This window comes from Pezoporus flaviventris, unplaced genomic scaffold (genome assembly GCF_033815535.1).
Source record: "Pezoporus flaviventris isolate CSIRO_AGI_PZ_B2104156 unplaced genomic scaffold, CSIRO_AGI_Pfla_v1 ptg000193l, whole genome shotgun sequence".
NCBI classification, from domain to species: Eukaryota; Metazoa; Chordata; class Aves; order Psittaciformes; family Psittacidae; genus Pezoporus; species Pezoporus flaviventris.
Genome location: NW_026892741.1, coordinates 893,021 through 914,916, shown reverse-complemented (window position 1 = coordinate 914,916; position 21,896 = coordinate 893,021). Strand labels below are relative to the sequence as shown.

Genomic DNA, 21,896 nt, shown 5'->3' with positions numbered 1-21,896 from the left:
GGTACACGTGAGGAGCTGGATAAATCAGATAGATAGTCCGTCAATTGTTCGAGGTCCTGGGACAGTTTTTTCACAGCTGAGATGATGGAAGGGGTGAGATTGTCTTCGAACTCTCGGAGTTTATGAACCATTTCATCCACTGTTAGTGGTACTATGTCATTCCAGGTTACTGTTGCCAATGAATGGGCAAATGATGACGGTGGATTCCGTGTAAGTTTTCGCCACATGGGTCGTGTACATTCAACTTCATCTGGATCTATAGGTGTATCCCCGTTATTCGGATTGATGTGACAGATCATCTCTACGATGGCCGATTCCCTCAGAGACTGGATGCCTTTGTCTATAGTAGTCCACTTGGCCGAACGACTCGTAACATCGTCCTTGTACGGAAACCTTTCTTTCACAGCTGCCAAGAGCCTCCTCCAAAGGCTGAGGGACTTTTTCTCTCTTGCAATTGCTTTGTCAATTGCCCCTTCTCTAGCAAGTGATCCCAGCTGCTTGGCTTCTGTTCCTTCTAGTTCGTGACCATCGGCCCCATTGTCCCAGCATCGGAGTAACCAGGTGATGATGTGCTCCCCTGGTTGACGGGTAAAATCTTTTCGCATATTCCGCAGCTCGGTTGAGGTCCGAGGTCGAGAAGTTACCTCTTCTTCTTCTTCTTCGTCATGTGATGATGACTCCTGAGCAGATTCTGGGTCGGGTGGTGAATTCATTGTTTCTTCATCTCGCTTCACCCTTTTTGCCTCTTTTTTGATTGTTCTCTTGCGTACAGGGGCAACCGATATTGGTACGACTTGGTCCTCTGGTTTGGCTGCAGTGATTATTACTGTGGTTTGAGTAGCAACTGTACTTGTTGCTGGGGGTGGTGCAGCTGCTGTGCTTGTAGCTGGGGTAACTGCGCTGTCTGCTGCAGTTGAAGTTTGAGCAGCTGCTGTACTTGCCGCTGGGGTAGCTGTGCTGTTCATTGCAGCCAAAGTTTGAGTAGCAACTGTCGCTTTGCCCTCAGATCCGCTGACATTCTTTTCCTTTTGAAGGTGCTGGATAGTGTTGAACAAGGCCCTGTAAGCACAGGCCAAGCCCCAGCACGTTGCCGTGATTTGTCCATCTCTGGTATGGCCAGAATGACCACACACCTCATTTAAGTGTTTTACTAATTCTTCTGGATTTTGCAGTTGTTCGGTAGTGAAATTCCAAAGTACTGGAGGGGCCCACTGACCTAGATACTTGCCCATACTATCCCACACACCCTGCCACTCATGGCTGTCCAGCCTCTGGGAAAATCTCTCCGTCCTCCTACATCGTTGTCTGACCCCAGACAAGACCCAAACCTGACTCTGCTTAACTCTTGAAATCAGTAGTGGGCAAAACACACTCTGTATGCGTGTTAGCATGGTGATTCCCATCACCATCAGCAAACAAGTCTCAACAGCATTAAAAGGCCATTCAAAAAATTCAAAACTCTCAAATGTAAATGGTCTGGGGGGACGACTGGGAGGGTAAAAGGATGTCTCCTTCACAGGTTGAGCACCTGAGAAGGAGAAAAAAGATGTGTAATTGCTAAGCACCTCCATCATATACCTCTCAAAGTATAAAGGTGGTGACCACACTGGGAACATAAGCCAGATCAGTTTCATGATCAATGATTCTATTGTATTACAAGTCATTACCATAAAGTACAATGGGACAAAAACCTTAGCCCAAGCCCCACACTTGAAAATCACAAATACAGCAAATACCGGATGGACGTAAAATACGATATACTGAAACTGTGAGTTCAAGAGGAACAACCTTGAGAGCCAATAAATCATCATTGTGACGAGTGACTATCAATCCAGTCAGATCTGTTCTTATCTCAACCCCTCATGCCCCACGTTGGGTGCCAAAAAGAACTGTCGTGGTTTAAACCCAGTCAGGTAACTTGTTCACTCACTCCCAGTGAGTGGTGCCGAGCTGACAACAATCGAGGTCCGTGTCCCCCCCCCGCACCGGGGCTCTCCCCTTCCCCACTCCCGGAGGAACGGGGAGGAGGATCGAAAAAGTGCAACTCCTACGGGTTGAGACAAGAACAGTCCAGCAACAAATCACCACCGCTACTATCAACTACAACAATGATAAGGGAAAATAACAAGGGAAGAGAATACGATACCACCGGCCAAGAAAACGAGTTCCACCCGGAAGCCCGTGTCCTTCCAGGTAACTCCCAGTTACCCCCCACCCCGGCCATGACATGCTGTGGTATGGAATACCTCCCCGGCTAGCCCGGGTCAGGTGCCCCATCTCTGCTTCCTCACAGCTTCCCCTCCTCCCTGGCAGAGCATGAGCCTCACAAAGTCCTTGGTCAGGGTAAACATCACTTAGCAACAACTGCAAACATCGGCTTCACCAACACTGTTCCCCGGCTGGAAGTCAAAACACAGCACTGCACCAGCTAACACAAAGGAAAAACATGACTGCTACTGCTGAACCCAGGACATTCTGCATGTCGGAAACTTTTTGGAAAATGATGTAATATGCCCAGTGACCATATAAGGATGGCCTGCATGGCAGTACGGGGGCACACGTTAGGAGGAGCTATCCCCCATGTCTCCCGGCGCCGCAATAAAGAATACCTGCTTGTCAACTTGAAACTCTTGGTGAGTTTGTTCCTGGAGTTTTCTCCAAATCGATTTAGCACCCCAGATGGGACCCCCTGAGGACAGGGCTCCCTAGGGCCCTCGGGTGTTTTTCCTGGAGGGACCCCTCGACTCATTCGGATTGATACAGGAAGACTAGTTTACTTCATCTTGAATACCCCTACCCACAGGAGGAAGACTCATTTACTTCATTTTGAGACCCCTGCCCATGACCAGAGGGGGCACTGCGCAGGTGCAGAGGACCTTCTAGCTCATTATAATGCGAAGCGGGGATAGGACATGAATATGTATAGGCGTATTGTGCAACCTTATGAATATATATAACTTTAGAGAATAAATGTAGAGGGAAATAACACTGAGTTACGCATGACTTTGAGGAATTATCCCCATGCGTCTCAGTGCTGAATATAAAGCATACCTTCTTTACAACTTTAATGAGTTGTGGTGTCTATCCACGTGTCACTGGGAGATATAAATCAGGCTGCTTTTCCGGATCCATAGGCCTCAGGTCAAACAGACCATCCAGGTCAGCATCAGAATTATCATGCGGCAGAAGCACAGGACCAACAACAGAAGACTGATTTTTTGATCTCACGGCAGAGTCCGACAAAGAGGGTGGTGGTAAGGGAGCCGAAGATGCCACTTCTGCCCCCTGTGCTTGTGAGCTGGAATGAAGTTTTAAAGTTAAAGAAATAACTCGCCATGGTCTCAATAAAGTGTCAGCAACTTTATCATTGTTTGCAAAACGGTCCCACAAATTAACACCAATTTTATCCCAAAACTCCACGGTATAAATATTAGTAGAATTAATAGATCTCTGATGCCCAGAGAAGGATATGTTTCAATTCATCCTCATCAACTTTTTTCCCTTACTGCTTAAGAAATATAGCAAGATCTTCTAGAACATTTCCTTGCTCTTTTGTTAAAGCAGACCCCATAACTCTCAGCCGTTTACCCCCGTCCTGCGAGAGGCAATCCACATGGTTTGAATTCGCTTCCTTTCAGCGTACACCTTTACTTACTTTCAGCAAGCAGTTCGGCTGAGTCACGCTATCAGATTGACAACTAGTCGCTTTTCATGCCCCACATGGTGAGCGCCATTTGTGGCATTTCACGACAGAGACTCAAGTTGATGGGGAGACTCAAATCCAACTTTATTACAACTGAGCACTTTTTATCTCCCTGTTTGGTACTTTTCTAACCTGCACATACATACAATGTTCAATCTCATTGGCCCCTGTAAAACTCTCCAGGTAAATAGTCCAATCACAGTGCTGCAGACCCTCTCACAACCCCCATATCCTCTGGCCGTCAACTCATTGCCCCAGGGCTTGTCAAGCTCTAAGGCTTCAGAGCTCATTCCCAAACTGTTCTTCATGCAAATCTTATCGCCTTCATTTCCCACAGGCAGTTACCTGGAAAGGCTAGATGGCTGCTCAGGTCAGGTTGGGTATCGGTCGGTGGGTGGTGAGTGGCTGTATTCTCTTCCCTTGTTATTTCCCTTATCATTATTATTATTGGTGGTAGCAGTAGTGGTTTTGTGTTATACCTTAGTTACTGGACTGTTCTTATCTCAGCCCATGGGAGTTATTTTCCTTCGATTCTCCTCCCCATTCCTCCAGGAGCAGGGGGAGGAAGAAAGGGGGGAGTGAGCGAGTGGCTGCGTGGTTCTGAGTTACTGGCTGGACTTAAACTACGACAGCTTTTTGTGGCGCCCAACGTGGGGCATGAAGGGTTGAGTTAACGACAGATCTGACCAGAGTGTGTCTAATCGTATTTGTGATAAGCATTCGTTGTTTAGGATTAATAGTCACTCGTCACAACGCTGATTGATTGGCTCTCAAAGTTGTTGCTCTTGATCTTGGAGTTTCAGCATGTTGTACCTTACTTACAGCCGGTATTTGGTGTGTTAGTGTTTATCAGTTGGGGGGCCTGGGCTAAGGTTCTTGTTTCACTGTACTTTATGGTAATGACTTGTAATACAATAGACTCATTGATCATGAACCTGATCTGGTTTGCAATAAGCATTCATTGTTTCGGATTAATAGTCACTCTTTACAGTCCTGATTTATTGGATCTCAAAGTTGTTGCTCTTGATCTCAAGAGTTTCAGCATGTCGTTCCTTACTTACAGCCAATATTTGCTGTTTTAGTATTTATTGCCTGGGAGTTTGGGCTAAGGTTTTTGTTTCGCTGAACTTGATGGTAATGACTTGTAACACAATAGGTTCATTGATCATGAAACTGATATGGCTTATGTTCCCAGTGTGGTCATCAACTCTATACTTTGGGAGGTATGTAATGGAAGTGTTTAGCAATTACACATATTTTTTCCCCTCCTCGGGTGGTCATCCTATGAAGGAGACATTCCCTTACGTTCCCAGATCCCCCACCAGACTATTTACAGCGTCATTTGAGAGTTCTGAAGGTTTTGAATGGCCTTTGGGTACCCTTGAGACCTGCCTGCTGATTGTAATGAGGATCAGCACATTGACACACATACAGAGTGTGTTTTACCCACAACCATTTTGCCTGATCTCAAAAGTTAAGCAGGTTCAGGTTTAGGTCTTGTCTAGAGGACCAAGAGATTTTCCCTGAGGCTGGATAGACATGAGTGGCAGGGTGTGTGGGATAGTATGGGCAAGTATCTAGGCCAGCGGGCCCCTCCAGTGCTTTGGAACTTCACCACTGAACAAGTGCAAAATCCAGAAAAACTAGTAAAACAATTAAACGAGGTCTGTTGTCATCCTCGTCATACCAAAGAGGGACAAACCATGGCAACATGCTGGGGCTTGGCCTATGCCTACAGAGCCCTGTTCAACACTATCCAGCACCTTCTAAGGGAAAAAAATGTCTCTGGATCTGATGGCAAAGCAACAGAGCAAGCAGCTACTAAAACTGCAAATAAAGCAGCTACACCAACCTTAGTGACAAGTACATCATCTACTCAAACCCTGGCAGCAACAGACAGTGCAGCTGCAGGTGTTACTCGAGCCCCAAGCACAGCAGTCGCACCAACCCCGACAACAGATACTGTAGCCACTCCCACCCTAGTGGCAGACACTGCAGCCACTCCAACCACAGAGATAGTCACTGCAGTTAAATCAGAGGACCAATTTGTTCCAATATCGGTTGCCCCTGTACGCAAGGGGAAAAGCAAACAAGAGGCCCAAAAAACAACTCACATAGAGAAGAAAGATGAAGAAACAATGCACTTACTACATGGGACAGCATCTGAACAAGAGTTATTATTATGTGGATCAGAGGAAGAGGAAGAAGAAGAGGTGACATCTTGACCCCAGACCTCAACTGTGCTATGGAATATGAGAAAAGATGTCACCCATCACCTGGGGATCACGTCATCACCTGGTTGCTCTGATGCTGGGACAATGGGGCCAATGGTCACCAGCTAGAAGGTTAGGGAAGCTAAGCAGCTGGGATCACTTGCTAGGGAAGGGGAAATTGAGAAAGCACTTGTAAAAGAGAAACGGTCCCTCAACCTTTGGATGCAGCTCTTGGCAGCTGTGAAAGAAAGGTTTCCATACAAGGATGATGTTATGAGTCCTTCGGCCAAGTGGACTACTCTAGAGAAAGGCATCCAGTCTCTGAAGGAATCAGCCGTTGTAGAGATGATCTATCGCAGGCTGGATGCTGGAAATGCATCCATAGATCCAGGTGAAGTTGAATGTACATGACCCATGTGGTGGAAATTTACACAGAATCCAACATCATCACATGCCCACTCATTGGCAGCAATAACCAGACATGACAAATTACCAACAGTGGATGAAATGATTCATCAACTCCGAGAGTTCAAAGACAATCTCACCCCTTCCGTCATTTCAGCTCTGGAAAAACTGTTTCAGGAGCTCAAGCAATTTAGAGATTACCTATCCGATCTATCCAGCCCCCCACGTGTACCTGCCCATGTCTCAGCTATTAACAAAAGGCATCCTACTGCTTGACAGAGAAGATATAGGGGGTATAAGCCGTGGGCCACCTTATGGTTTTACCTGCAGGATCATAGAGAAGACGTGAGAAAGTGGGATGGAAAACCTACTTCAGCTTTGGAGGAACGGGTGAGTGAACAGAAGAGGAGAACAAAGGTCACGGATGTCCTGGGTTCAGCAGTAGCAGTCATATTTCTCCTTCTTGGTAGCTGGTGCAGTGCTGTGTTTTGACTTTCAGCTTGGGAACAGAGCTGATAGCGATGTTTTGGTTTGGCCAAGGACTTTGTGAGCCTCACGCTCTGCCAGGGAGGAGGGGAAGGCGGGAGGAAGCAGAGACAGGACACCTGACCCAAACTGACCAAAGAGGTATTCCATACCACAGCACGTCATGCCCAGGATGTAACTGGGAGTTAGCCGGAAGGGCTGGGAGACTGCAGGGTTGGAGGAGGTATGGGTCGGTGCTTGGTCGGGCTGAGGGGGGTGAGTTATCGGTCAGCTGGTGCTGAGGTGTTATATTCTCTTCCCTTGTTATTTCCTTTATCATTATTATCATTGGTGGTAGCAGTAGTGATCTGTGTGATACCTTAGTTACTGGGCGGTTCTTATCTCAGCCCGTGGGAGTTGCATTCTTTTCGATTCTCCTCTCCGTCCCTCCAGGAGTAGGGGGAGGGAAAGAAGGGGGGGGGGGGGGTGAGTGAACGAGTTACCTGACTGGGTTTAAATCACGACAACGGATGATCATCCCATGAAAGCTGCAGCTTCAGCCTCTGGTGAGCAGGTTCCCAGATGGAGAGGAAGAGCTGATTTTACTTCAGCTCCTGTGATAAAGACTAATCCCTGTCAACAAGATGGAAGTGATCAATGTTGCGATAACTATTAGAGGGGCCCTGCCTCCAGCCAGGTGGAGTTAGGGGACAATCGGATTTACTAGACTGTGTGGATCAGATGGCCTGGCACATCAGTCCCACAGAAATATTAGGCTCTAGTAAATGCCTGTGCACAGCATACCCTGAGGCCATCAAGCTGTCAAGGGGTGGAACCCATTTATATTTCTGGGGTGAAAGGAGGATCCCAACAGCTGACTCTACTGGAAGGTGAAATCAGGCTGACTGGGAGTAAGTGGCAAAAGCACCCATTGTGCATGGTAAAGAGGCTCCATGCATCCTTGGCATAGACTATCTCAAGAGAGGGTACTTCACAGACCCAAAAGGGTACCGATGGGCTTTTGGTGTTGATGCTTTGGAGACTGAGGAAATTAAGCAGCTGCCCACCTTGCCTGGTCTCTCAGAGGATCTTTCTGTTCTGGGGTTTCTGAAGGGTCGAAGAAAAACAAGTGACAATTGCGACCACAAAGGTGCACCGTCGGCAATATCGCACCAACCGAGACTCCTTGATTCCCATCCATAAGCTGATCCATAGACTGGAGAGCCAAGGAGTGATCAGTAAGAACAGCTCACCCATAAATAGGCCCATATGGCCAGTGCAAAAGTCTAACAGAAAGTGGAGACGAACAGTAGATTGTTGTGGCCTAAATGAAGTAACACCACCCTTGAGTGCTGCCATACCAGACATTCCAGAATTTCAGTATGAACTGGAGTCAAAGGCAGCCAAGTGGTATGCCACAAATGATATTGCCAATGCATTTTTCTCAATTCCTTTGGCAGCAGAGTGCAGGCCACAGTTTGCTTTTACTTGGAGGGGCATCCAGTACACTTGAAACTGACTGCCCCAGGGGTGGAAACACAGCCCTACCATCTGCCATGGACTGGTCCAGACTGCACTGGAACAGGGCAAGCTCCAGAGCACCGGCAATACCTTAATGACATTGTTGTGTGGGGAAATATAGCGGAAGAAGATTTTAAGAAAGTAGGAAAATATTCCAGTTCCTTCTGAAGACCAGTTTTGCCATAAAACAGGGTAATGTCAAGGGACCTGCACAGCAGATTCAATTTTTGGGAATAAAATGGCAAGATGGACGTCGCCATATCCCCACAGATGTGATCAACAAGATAACAGCAATGTCTCCGCCAACTAATAAGAAAGAAACACAGTCTTTCTTGGGTGCAGTGAGGTTCTGGAGAATGCACATCCCAAATTACAGTTCGATTGTAAGCCCTCTCTATCAGGTGACCCAGAAGAAGAATGATTTTAAATGGGACGCTGAGCAACACCAAGCCTTTGAGCAAATTAAACGCGAGATAGTTCATGCAGTAGCCCTTGGACCAGTCCGGATCAGGCCAGATGTAAAAAATGGACTCTACACCGCAGCCAGGGAGAATGGTTTTACCTGGAGCCTCTGGCAGAAAGCTCCAGGGGAGACTCGAGGTCGACCCCTCGGCTTTTGAAGTCGGGGTTGCAGAGGACCTGAGGCCATCTATACCCCAACTGAGAAAGAGATACTGGCAGCCTGTGAAGGCATTCGAGCTGCTTCAGAAGTGATTGGCACTGAAGCACAGCTCCTCCTGTCACCCCGGTTGCCAGTGCTGGGCTGGATGTTCAAAGTCAGGGTCTCCTCTACACATCATGCAACCGATGCTACATTAATGGGTTATGCTTATTACACAATGATCTGGAATAGGAAATCCCACTCGTCCAGGAATTCTAGAAGCCATCATGAACAGCCAGAGGGCAAAGATTTTGGAATGTCCCTAGAGGAGGAGACAATGCATGCTGAAGAGGCCTCACCACATAATAAACTGCCAGAAAGTGAAAAGCAACATGCCTTGTTTTCTGATGGGGCCTGCCATGTTTTTGGAAATCATCGGAGATGGAAAGCAGCTGCATGGAGTCCCCAGTGACAAGTTGCGGATACTGCAGAAACTGCTGAAGGAGAGGTTGAATAGAGTCAGTTTGCTGAGGTGAAAGACATCCAGCTGGCCTTGGGCATTGCTGAACGAGAAAAGTGGCCAGTGATAAAGTTCCTGTGGTGAACATAAAGAATTTGCTGGGGAAGACAGTCTGGGTTATTCCTCCTTCAGGTAAAGGCAAACCCACTCGTGGGATTGCTTTTGCTCAGGGACCTGGATATACTTGGTGGGTAATGTGGCAAGATGGGGAAGTCCGATGAGTACCTCAAGGCGATTTGATTTTAGAGGAAAACAGGCAATGAACTCAATTATGGTGTCGCCTGCTATGTAACACTTTTATCGCCCACCAACTAGATGTCTTCAGGTCACCAGCGACTGCCCCTGACTTCCCTCCAACCATCATTCCAACAAAGAGTGAACTTTGATGAAAGCAGAATGGCTCTGCAGTGACCAGACGAGTTCTGCAGTGTCATCATCAGGCAACAATTCAACAGTGCATACCGTCTCTCCTGCTCTGAAAGACTGTTACAAGAGATAGAGTCCAACATCATGGACCGGATGAACTCAGCAGCTTTATAGGGATTGATCCATGCACTAAGTCTGATATCTCTTTCTTTGTGTGTGTGTGTAGATATAAATATATATATATGAGACAAGAGTGATGGCATATTAAAAAATGTGGGATCTGAGCATGACATGAATGGTATGGAATAAGGGATGGATACTGTCCTGGGTTCAGAAATAGCAGTCATTTTTCTCTGTCTTAGCAGCTGGTGCAGTGCTGTGTTTTTGACTTTCGGCCTGGGAACAGGATAACAACCTTTTTAGTTGTTGCTATGTGATGTTTACTCCGACCAAGGACTTTCTGAGTCTCATGCTCTGCCAGGGAGGAGGATAAGCCAGAAGGAAGCAGAGACAGGACACCTGACCCAAACTAACCAAAGAGGTATTCCATACCACAGCATGTCATTCCCAGGATGTAGAAGTGGGGGCAGTTACCCGGAAGGGCTAGAACACTGCTCAGGTCGGGCTGTGTATTGGTCGGCGGGTGGTGAGCGGTTGTATTCTCTCTCCTTGTTATTTCCCTTATCATTATTATTTTTGGTGGTAACAGTAGTGATTTTGTGTTATACCTTAGTTACTGGACTGTTCTTATCTCAACCCATGGGAGTTACATTCTTTTGATTCTCCTCCCCATCCCTCCAGGAGCTGGGGGAGGAAAGTGGGAGAGTGAGTGAGTATCTGTGTGGTTCTGGGTTGCTGGCTGGGCTTAAACCACGACACAGAGGCATTCTGATGAAAAAGTAATATGAAGCAGCTGCAGAAGTAAACTGCACAGTGTTAACAGTCAAGGAGTTTGCTGTGTCATTACCCACAGTTAATGGGCCATGCAGGTTGGAATGCAACCTAATATGAGCAATAGAAACAGAATAATTATTGCATCAGCCAGTACAGAGGGCCTATGAGCCTCTGCTCTGACATCTTGACAGCAGATGAAGAGGAGCTTTGGTGCTGCTGGAGTGCAGAAGTGTCAGGCATTTTATGTTCACTGATGTACATGCAGAATCAAAAGCAGTACTTACTAACCCCTATGGCTCAGCCATATTGTCCTTCTACTTTAATTATCTACATAGTGGGAACAGGATGGCTTGCAGTTTTCTACTCTCCCCTGGTCCTGATCTGCTTTGTCCAAGCCCAGTCCTGGTAAATCCCTTAACTGGCTTAGCTTTTCAATCACTTGTTCAATGGGGTTTCCTTGTTCTGATACTAGTATGAGGTTGTTTGGGGGGTTTTTGTTTGTTTGCTTTGGTTTTGGTTTTGTTTGCCTTTTTTTTTTTTTCTCATCCACCCTGTCTTGCAATACGGTATCTGCTCCTTCCTCCATGAGGCAAACTGGCCAGTTCTGGGGTTCCTCCCCTGGCCTCTGCTTGTATTTATCCAATAAATTACTAATCTCCTCAGGACTATAGTCTGTCAATTCATCCTTTTTTACTTGTCTGTTTGCCCTGATGATCATCATACTTTTAAACGTAGAATCTGTGCTGGCTCCTTCCTTTTTCACGTCTGCCTTGTCTCTGGTATTTGATTCTGACTCACTAGTATCCCAAATATCTCCATTCCATGTCTCTGTGTCCCAATCTGGTTGGGTATTCACACCAGGCTTTGGGCATCTCCGCCGCACAGCTCACATGGCATACAATATTGCTAATTTCTCTAGGTTGTTTTATTTTTCTTCTGCCACCCTGATGCTGCTTGGGTGGCAGCTAATAAAGCTTGCGGTTGCACTACCCCTCTCGCTTCTTCAGTTAGCAGTTCCTGTTTCAACTGATCTATATCTGTTCCTCCAAGTCTTGGATTCACCATCAGGTTATTATAAACACACTAAGCAGCGCTCCTCCCATGCACCCAGCATGTTGCAGGCATTCTTTAGGCTTTGTTTGTGGTGTCTCTACAAACTGTCCCCAGTACTTCAATAGGTCGAGAGGGCATTTTTCACTCCATGGCTCGAGCCCCACCTGAGTACAGGTTTTCCACCTATCCCAAAAAGTATTCCACGGCTCCTGGCCGTTCCACCAGTGGAGCACTGGGAGCCAAATCGTACGGCAGCTTCCTCTTGAACATGGTTACCCCACTCTATCAAATAACAAAAGAGGCCTTACTGTCTTTTAACTCCCCCCCCTTTTTTTTTCCCCTGCATCTACAAATGCCTGCCTGCTCAGCAGCAGTTACAATTGCCTGCCTGCTCAGCAGCAGCTATAAATGCCTGCCAGTAACTGCAATTCTGCTTTAACCCTTTCTTGCCCAGAATGTTAATCTGCTACCCATTAAAAACTGGGTCACGAGCCTGACAACAAAAAATACACAGAACACCGTCTCTTGGTGCAGCTACTCACTTCACTGACCAAGCCCTGCCCTCAACACGCACACACAAAGGATCCCACACTCTCCACACAACTACCATACTTGAAACAAAAAATCCAGACAGACAACCGTTACCCGCTACGCAGCCCCACATGCAGAAAGTGGCACAATCCAGTAGCAGTGCCTCTGGCCCCACGTACAGAACGTGGCAGAATTCGATACCTGTGCACCCCCACTAAAAGCCCCCATGTAAAGAATGCAGAGCAATCTGGAAGCATTTTGGTCAGTATAAAAGCCCAAGCCTCATACGATGTGGGGGAGGCAGAGCCTCTGCGGGGACACCCGCTAAGGTTGAGCCTGCCACCTCGCACTGCAGTGATGCTTCTCGGAACTGGTTTCCTGTTAGTCTCCACGGTGTCCTTGTGCCACGTTCTGTACATGGGACTGTAGTGGGAGTAATGATTGTCTGGATTTTGTGCTTCAAATATTGTAGTTGTGTGGAGTGTGCTTGTGGGATCCCATACGTGTGTGCATGTGCGTTGAGGGCAGACGGCGTTCTGTGTATTTTTTGTTGTCGGGTTTGCATTAAAGATTTAATGGGTAGCAGATTAACATTTTGGGCAAGAAAGGGTTAATGCAAAAGTGTGGTTGCTGGCAGGTATTTATGGCAGCTGCTGAGCAGGCAGGAAGCTGTAGCTGCTGTTGAGCAGGCAGGCGTTTATAGCTGCACCGAGCAGGCCGGCATCTGTAGCCGCACAAAAGAGGGTGAGCGACTTTGGAAAATAAAAAAAAAACCAAAAAAAACCCCCACGTTATTTGCTAGAGTTCAGTCCCCATGTTCAAAAGAAGCTGCCCTCCGATTCGGCTCCCAGTGCTCCACCGGTGGAACGGCCAGGATGGATACCGGAGCTGTGGAGTGAAGAAAGAAAAAAAAACAAAACAAAACAAAAAACCTCTCAATCTATTGAAGTATTGGGGCAGTTTGTAGAGACACTACAAGCAAAGCCTAAAGAGCACCTGCAACATGCTAGGTGCATGGCAGGAGCCTTGCTTAGTGTGTTTAAAGAAACCTGGGAGTAAATCCAAGACTTGGAGGAACAGATTGGTTGAAACAAGAACTGCTAACTTAAGAAGCGAGAGGGGTAGTGCAACCACAAGCTTTATCAGCAGTCACCCAAGCAGCATCAGGGTGGCAGAGAAAGAAGGAAAAAAATTCGGTAATGATACAGCAAACTCCTTGACTGTTAACACTGTGCAGTTTACTTCTGCAGCTGCTTCACATTCCTTTTGCATTAGAATGCCTCTGCTTTAAGGAATCACTTTAACCTGTCTACTTCTTAAGAACTGATAACCTGGAGGAGGGGGTATATTTGTGTCCTCCTACCTACAGGTCCATGGTGGCTGCCTGCACAGTTTGTCAAGCTTTGCCATGAGCTGGACAGACGACTGGAAGAACCGGATGCCTCAGGACCTGACCATGAATACCCCGAGCAGAATGAGATAGAGGAAGAGAAAAACAAATGATTGCAAAACATCACTTGGGGACAAGTAAAAAGTAAGACCTTGAATATGTGTGCTTGTAAAGTAGCTATTATTAGAGGCTGTGATTTCCTGTATAAAACCACGTGTATTTACTAGCCAGTTGCTAATTGTCGTGGTTTAAACCCAGTCAGGTAACTTGCGGCAGTGGCGTGGGGCACAGCATATGTTTCCAGCCACCCGGTGGTTGATTCCACCATAGTAAGCACATGGCGCTTGCCTTGGGGGGTTGGTGGCAGTGTGATATAGTCAATCTGCCAGGCCTCCCCATATTTATACTTCAACCATCGTCCTCCATACCAAAGAGGCTTTAACTGCTTGGCTTGTTTAATTGCAGCACATGTTTCACACTCATGAATAACCTGGGCAATAGTGTCCATTGTTAAGTCCACCCCTCGATCACGGGCCCATCTATATGTTGCATCTCTGCCCTGATGGCCTGAAGTGTCATGGGCCCACCGGGCCAAAAATAATTCACCTTTATGTTGCCAATCTAAGTCCATCTGAGCCACTTCAATCTTAGCCGCTTTATCCACTTGTTGGTTGTTCTGGTGTTCCTCAGGGGCCCGACGCTTGGGTACATGGGCATCTACATGACGTAACTTTACTACCAGGTTCTGCACCCGGGCAGCAATATCTTTCCACAGTGCAGCAGCCCAGATGGGTTGCCAGTTGCTCTGCTTCCATTGCTTCAACCACCCCCACAGGGCATTTGCCACCATCCATGAGTCAGTATAGAGATAAAGTACTGGCCACTTTTCTCGTTCAGCAATGTCCAGGGCCAGCTGGATGGCTTTCACCTCGGCAAATTGACTCGATTCACCCTCTCCGTCAGCAGTTTCTGCAACTTGTCGTCCAGGACTCCATACAGCTGCCTTCCATCTCCGATGCTTTCCCACAATACGGCAAGAGCCATCAGTAAACAAGGCATACTGCTTTTCACTTTCTGACAGTTTACTATATGGTGGGGCCTCTTCAGCGTGCACCACCTCCTCCTCTGGTGACATTCCAAAATCTTTGCCCTCTGGCCAGTCCATGATGACTTCTAGAATGCCTGGACGACTGAGATTTCCTATTCGAGTTCATTGTGTAATTAGTGCAGCCCATTTACTCCATGTAGCATCAGTTGCATGATGTGTAGAGGAGACCCTGCCTTTGAACATCCAGCCCAGCACGGGCAGCCGGGGTGCCAGAAGGAGCTGTGCTTCAGTGCAAATCACTTCCGAAGCAGCTCGAACCCCTTCATAGGCTGCCAGTATCTCTTTCTCAGTTGGGGTATAGCTGGCCTCAGATCCTTTATATCCCCGACTCCAAAAGCCGAGGGGTCGACCACGAGTCTCCCCTGGAGCTTTCTGCCAGAGGCTCCAAGTAGGACCGTTCTCCCCAGCTGCAGTGTACAGTACATTTTTTACATCTGGTCCGGTCCGGACTGGTCCAAGGGCTACTGCATGAACTATCTCGCGTTTAATTTGCTCAAAGGCTTGTTGCTGCTCAGGGCCCCATTTAAAATCATTCTTCTTCTAGGTCACATGATAGAGAGGGCTTACAATCGAACTGTAATTTGGGATGTGCATTCTCCAGAACCCCACTGCACCCAAGAAAGCTTGCGTTTCTTTCTTATTAGTTGGTGGAGACATTGCTGTTATCTTGTTGATCACATCTGTGGGGATCTGTCTACGTCCATCTTGCCGTTTTATTCCCAAGAATTGAATCTCCTGTGCAGGTCCCTTGACCTTACTCCGTTTTATGGCAAAAACGGCTTTCCGCAGGATTTGAATTATTTTCCTCCCTTTCTCAAAGACTTCTTCCGCTGTATCGCCCCACACAATAATGTCATCAATGTATTGCAGGTGTTCTGGAGCTTGCCCCTGTTCCAGTGCAGTCTGGATCAGTCCGTGGCAAATGGTAGGGCTGTGTTTCCACCCCTGGGGCAGTCGGTTCCAAGTGAACTGGACACCCCTCCAAGTAAAAGCAAACTGTGGCCTGCACTCTGCTGCCAAAGGAATTGAGAAAAATGAATTGGCAATATCAATCGTGGCATACCACTTGGCTGCCTTTGACTCTAGTTCATACTGAAGTTCTAGCATGTCCGGTACGGCAGCACTCAATGGTGGTGTGACTTCTGAAGTTCTAGCATGTCCGGTACGGCAGCACTCAATGGTGGTGTGACTTCATTCAGGCCATGATAGTCTACTGTTAGTCTCCATTCTCCATTAGACTTTCGCACTGGCCATATGGGGCTATTAAAGGGTGAGCGGGTCCTGCTGATCACCCCCTGACTCTCCAGTCTACGGATCAGCTGATGGATGGGAATCAGGGAGTCTAGGTTGGTGCGATATTGCCGCCGGTGCACTGTTGTGGTCGCAGTTGGCACTTGTTTTTCTTCAACTTTCAGCAACCCCACAGCAGAGGGATCTTCTGAGAGACCAGGCAAGGTGGACAGCTGCTCAATTTCCTCAGTCTCCAAAGCAGCAATACCAAAAGCCCACCAGTACCCTTTTGGGTCTTTGAAGTACCCTCTCTTGAGGTAGTCTATGCCAAGAATGCATGGAGCCTCTGGACCAGTCACAATAGGGTGCTTTTGCCATTCCCTCCCAGTCAGGCTGATTTCAGCCTCCAGGACAGTCAACTCTTGGGATCCTCCTGTTACTCCAGAAATATAGATGGGTTCCACCCCTTGACAGCTTGATGGCATCAGGGTACACTGTGCACCGGTATCTACTAGAGCCTTATACTTCTGTGGGACTGATGTGCCAGGCCATCTGATCCACACAGTCCAGTAAATCCGATTGTCCCCTACCTCCACCTGGCTGGAGGCAGGGCCCCTCTAATGGTCGTCACAGCATTGGACACTTAAGTCGTGCTGAAAGGGATTATTCTTCGTTATCACAGGAGCTGGAGTAAAATCAGCTCTTCCACTCCATCTGGGAAACTGCTCACCAGAGATTGAAGCCGTAGCTCTCCTGGGAGGATCAGTCTTGGCCCTTGCTCCCCTCTTCAGTTCACTCACCCATTCCTCCAAAGCTGAAGTAGGTTTTCCATCCCACTTTGTCATGTCTTCTCCGTGATCCAGCAGGTAAAACCATAGGGTACCCCGTGGCATATACCTTCTGTATCTCCTCTCTTGAACAATAGGACGCCTTTTGTTAATAGCTGAGACGTGTGTTGGTACACGTGAGGAGCTGGAAAAATCAGATAGATCGTCCCTCAATTGTTCGAGGTCTTGCGACAGTTTTTTCACAGCTGAGATGATGGAAGGGGTGAGATTGTCTTCGAACTCTCGGAGTTTATGAACCATTTCATCCATTGTTAGTGGTACTATGTCATTCCAGGTTACTGTTGCCAATGAATGGGCATACGATGACGGTGCATTCCGTGTAAGTTTTCGCCACATGGGTCGTGTACATTCAACTTCATCTGCATCTATAGGTGTATCCCCGTTATTCGGCTTGATGTGATAGAGCATCTCTACGATGGCCGATTCCCTCAGAGACTGGATGCCATTGTCTATAGTAGTCCACTTGGCCGAACGACTCGTAACATAGTCCTTGTACGGAAACCTTTCTTTCACAGCTGCCAAGAGCCGCCTCCAAAGGCTGAGGGACTTTTTCTCTCTTGCAATTGCTTTGTCAATTCCCCCTTCTCTAGCAAGTGATCCCAGCTGCTTGGCTTCTGTACCTTCTAGTTCGTGACCATCGGCCCCATTGTCCCAGCATCGGAGTAACCAGGTGATGATGTGCTCCCCTGGTTGACGGGTAAAATCTTTTCGCATATTCCGCAGCTCGGTTGAGGTCCGAGGTCGAGAAGTTACCTCTTCTTCTTCATCTTCGTCATGTGATGATGACTCCTGATCAGATTCTGGACCGGGTGGTGAATTCATTGGTTGTTCATCTCACTTCACCCTTTTTGCCTCCTTTTTGCTTGTTCTCTTGCGTACAGGGGCAACCGATATTGGTACGAATTGGTCCTCTGGTTTGGCTGCAGTGATTATCACTGTGGTTTGAGTAGCGACTGTACTTGTTGCTGGGGGTGGTGTAGCTGCTGTGCTTGGAGCTGGAGTGACCGCGCTGTCTGTTGCAGTTGAAGTATGAGCAGCTGCTGTTGTACTTGCCGCTGGGGTAGCTGTGCTGTTCATTGCAGCCAAAGTTTGAGTAGCGACTGTCGCTTTGCCCTCAGATCCGCCGACATTCTTTTCCTTTTGAAGGTGCTGGATAGTGTTGAACAAGGCCCTGTAAGCACAGGCCAAGCCCCAGCACGTTGCCGTGATTTGTCCATCTCTGGTATGGCCAGAATGACCACACACCTCATTTAAGTGTTTTACTAATTCTTCTGGATTTTGCAGTTGTTCGGTAGTGAAATTCCAAAGTACTGGAGGGGCCCACTGACCTAGATACTTGCCCATACTATCCCACACACCCTGCCACTCATGGCTGTCCAGCCTCAGGGAAAATCTCTCCGTCCTCCTACATCGTCGTTTGACCCCAGACAAGACCCAAACCTGACTCTGCTTGACTCTTGAAATTAGCAGTGGGCAAAACACACTCTGTATGAGTGTTAGCATGGTGATTCCCATCACCATCAGCAAACAAGTCTCAACAGCATTAAAAGGCCATTCAAAAAATTCAAAACTCTCAAATGCAAATGGTCTGGGGGGAAAACTAGGAGGGTAAAAGGATGTCTCCTTCACAGGTTGAGCACCTGAGAAGGAGAAAAAAGATGTGTAATTGCTAAACACCTCCATCATATACCTCCCAAAGTATAAAGGTGGTGACCACGCTGGGAACATAAGCCAGATCAGTTTCATGATCAATGATTCTATTGTATTACAAGTCATTACCATAAAGTACAATGGGACAAAAACCTTAGCCCAAGCCCCTCATTTGAAAAACACTAATACAGCAAATACCAGATGGACGTAAGATATGATATACTGAAACTGTGAGATCAAGAGGAAAAACCTTGAGAGCCAATAAATCATCATTGTGACGAGTGACTATCAATCCAGTCAGATCTGTCGTTATCTCAACACTTCGTGCCCCACGTTGGGCGCCAAAACGAACTGTCGTGGTTTAAACCCAGTCAGGTAACTTGTTCACTCACTCCCAGTGAGTGGTGCCAAGCTGACAACAATCGAGGTCCGTGTCCGTCCCCCCTCCCCCCCGCACCGGGGCTCTCCCCTTCCCCGCTCCCCGAGGAACGGGGAGGAGGATCGAGAGAGTGCAACTCCTACGGGTTGAGACAAGAACAGTCCAGCAACAAATCACCACCGCTACTATCAACTACAACAATGATAAGGGAAAATAACAAGGGAAGAGAATACGATACCACCGGCCAAGAAAACGAGTTCCACCCGGAAGCCCCTGTCCTTCCGGGTAACTCCCAGTTACCCCTCACCCCGGGCATGACGTGCTGTGGTATGGAATACCTCCCCGGCTAGCCCGGGTCAGGCGCCCCGTCCCTGCTTCCTCACAGCTTCCCCTCCTCCCTGGCAGAGCATGAGCCTCACAGAGTCCTTGGTCAGGGTAAACATCACTTAGCAACAACTGAAAACATCGGCTTCACCAACACTGTTCTCAAGCTGGAAGCCAAAACACAGCACTGCACCAGCTAGCACAAAGGAAAAACATGACTGCTACTGCCGAACCCAGGACACTAATAAGAAACTACACCTTGTATTGTATGGATTTGTCACTTGTAAAAGAGATGTTAGAGCATGCCAATTTGCAGCAGCTGCTAGAAAATGCTAAGGCAGAAGCCAGAAAGATTCTAATACAATGGTAGCGTTACAAAGTAGGTGATAGAACAAATTAAGAGGGTGGGAGAATTCCAGCTCGTCCCTCGCTGCCATCAGCATCTTCAACATGCTTCTGCACCCTATAATAGTTACTCTGCTAACGTAAATCTGTATGTGCTTTGACATAGTAGTGACTTGTTACTGGATGAAGCAGGTGAAACTCTGCATTGACAACGAGGTGCAAGGACTGAGGTTGGCCAAATGCCTGCTACCACAGTCAAGGGCAAGACTGGGTTGGCCTCTGTGTTTGCCGCCAAGAGGAACGTTTAACTCCGCTGTTGGCTGCTGTTGGCTGCAACCCGGCAGGCGTGGAGCGGTGGGGACACATGCCATGCCAGTCCTTGATGTGAGGGATGGCCTCCCCTGTTATCAGAGAGCTATCCAGGAGAAAAAGGGCAGACCAAGCAGCCTGTGATTGGCGTATGTAGGAGATATGATCTAGTCCAAATCCCCTGCTCAGGTAGGGTCATCCAAAAGATATATCGTGGGTTCAGCAGTAGCTGTCATGTTTCTCCTTCTTGGTAGCTGGTGCAGTGCTGTGTTTTGACTTTTGGCCTGGGAACAGAGCTGATAGCGATGTTTTGGTTTGGCCAAGGACTTTGTGAGCCTCATGCTCTGCCAGGGAGGAGGGGAAGCCAGGAGGAAGCAGAGACAGGACACCTGACCCAAACTAGCCAAAGAGGTATTCCATACCACAGCACGTCATGCCCAGGATGTAACTGGGAGTTAGCCGGAAGGGCTGGGAGACTGCGGGGTTGGAAGAGTTATGGGTCAGAGCTTGGTCGGGCTTGGGGGGTGAGTTATCGGTTGGCTGGTGGTGAGGTGTTGTATTCTCTTCCCTTGTTATTTCCTTTATCATTGTTATCATTGGTGGTAGCAGTAGTGATTTGTGTTATACCTTAGTTACTAAACTGTTCTTATCTCAACCCGTGGGAGTTGCATTCTTTTTGACTCTCCCTTCCATCCCTCTGGGAGCAGGGGGAGGGAAAGAAGGGGGGGAGTGAGTGAATTAATTGCCTGACTGGGTTTAAACCAGGACAAACAACAACAACAAAAAAATGAATGCAAGGATTTTCTCCACACGGACAGTTAGCAAAAGCGGAATTTGTACTAAATTCTTTAAATTTTTCTAGTTTTGATTCTCTTTCCACAATACAGTGATTGTGACATCTGATGGATGATTTCTTGCCCAAACCACTGGTTCTATATAAAGACCTACATGATAACGAGTGGAAAGGACCAGTGCCATTGCTGATATGGGGTCAAGGATACCGCTGAGTTGAGACAAGGAAGCACAAAAGTACAAAATGTAATCAGTTCTAAGTAATGTTAAGTTTGATGGCTTTGTAATGGAAAATAACTGGGGTGCTTGGAGGTAGTTGACATAGTTTCAGGCCCTCTGGGATTGTTTTGGGGCAATTGGGAGAGGAAGTTATTCAGGACAGCAGTGGCAAATAGATTTTTCTGAATTACCGAGAAAAGGAGGTTACCAATATTTGTTGGTATTAACGGATACTTTTTCAGGTTGGCCAGAAGCATTCCCTTGTAGGATAAATAATGCAAGACAAGTAATTAAAACATTATTAAATGAGATAATACATCGGTTTGGAGTACCAGCGGCAATTTCTTCCGACCGAGGCTCGCACTTTTGTGCAAAATTGTTACAAAAAAATAGCAAAAATTTAGAAATTGATTGGCAACTACATGTTCCATACAGGCCTCAGGCCAGTGGGCAAGTAGAAAAGATGAACCATCTGATTAAACAACAGATTAGTAAAATACGTCAAGAAACAAACTTATATTGGTACCAAGCTTTACCACTGGCCCTATTAAGAATTCGAACTAAACCTCGGTCGAAAGAAGGGGTTAGCCCATTTGAAATTTTATATGGAAGACCATATCAGTCCCAGTTTAAAGGAGAGAGCCTTCAGGAAGTGGGAGAAGGCTATCTCCAACAGTTTCTGGTCAATCTGGGAAAACAATTAGAATAAATAAAAAAGAGAATAGTAGGGACAAGAGCAAGAGGTTTGGATTACCCAATTCACCCTTTTAGATCCGGAGACTGGGTTTACATTAAGAATTTTTCAGGAGATCCTCTACAGGAAAAGTGGAGTGGACCGTATCAGATATTATTGACCACCTTTACAGCAGTGAAGATAAAGGAACAACCTGCTTGGATACATTATTCAAGAATAAAGAAAGCACCAGAACCTGAGAAGACATGGCGGATCGAACCTTCAGGACCCTTACATATGAAATTGTATCGGTCATAATTTGGACTTGTTTTATAACTGGTGTACTAGCTTGGGACC

General features: G+C 47.2%; 1 long non-coding RNA gene across 1 annotated transcript in view; it reads right to left on the bottom strand.

Moving 5' to 3' along the window:
- The window catches only part of LOC133262199 (uncharacterized), a 170,183-nt gene extending 150,593 nt beyond the window's left edge, over nt 1-19,590 (bottom strand). Inside the window, exons 1-2 of the long non-coding RNA XR_009741241.1 lie at nt 19,442-19,590; nt 13,723-13,896 (exon numbers count right to left, since the gene is read on the bottom strand). This is a non-coding gene — a long non-coding RNA (uncharacterized LOC133262199). The remainder of the gene's footprint in view (nt 1-13,722; nt 13,897-19,441) is intronic.
- Between the last annotated feature and the right edge of the window lie 2,306 nt (nt 19,591-21,896).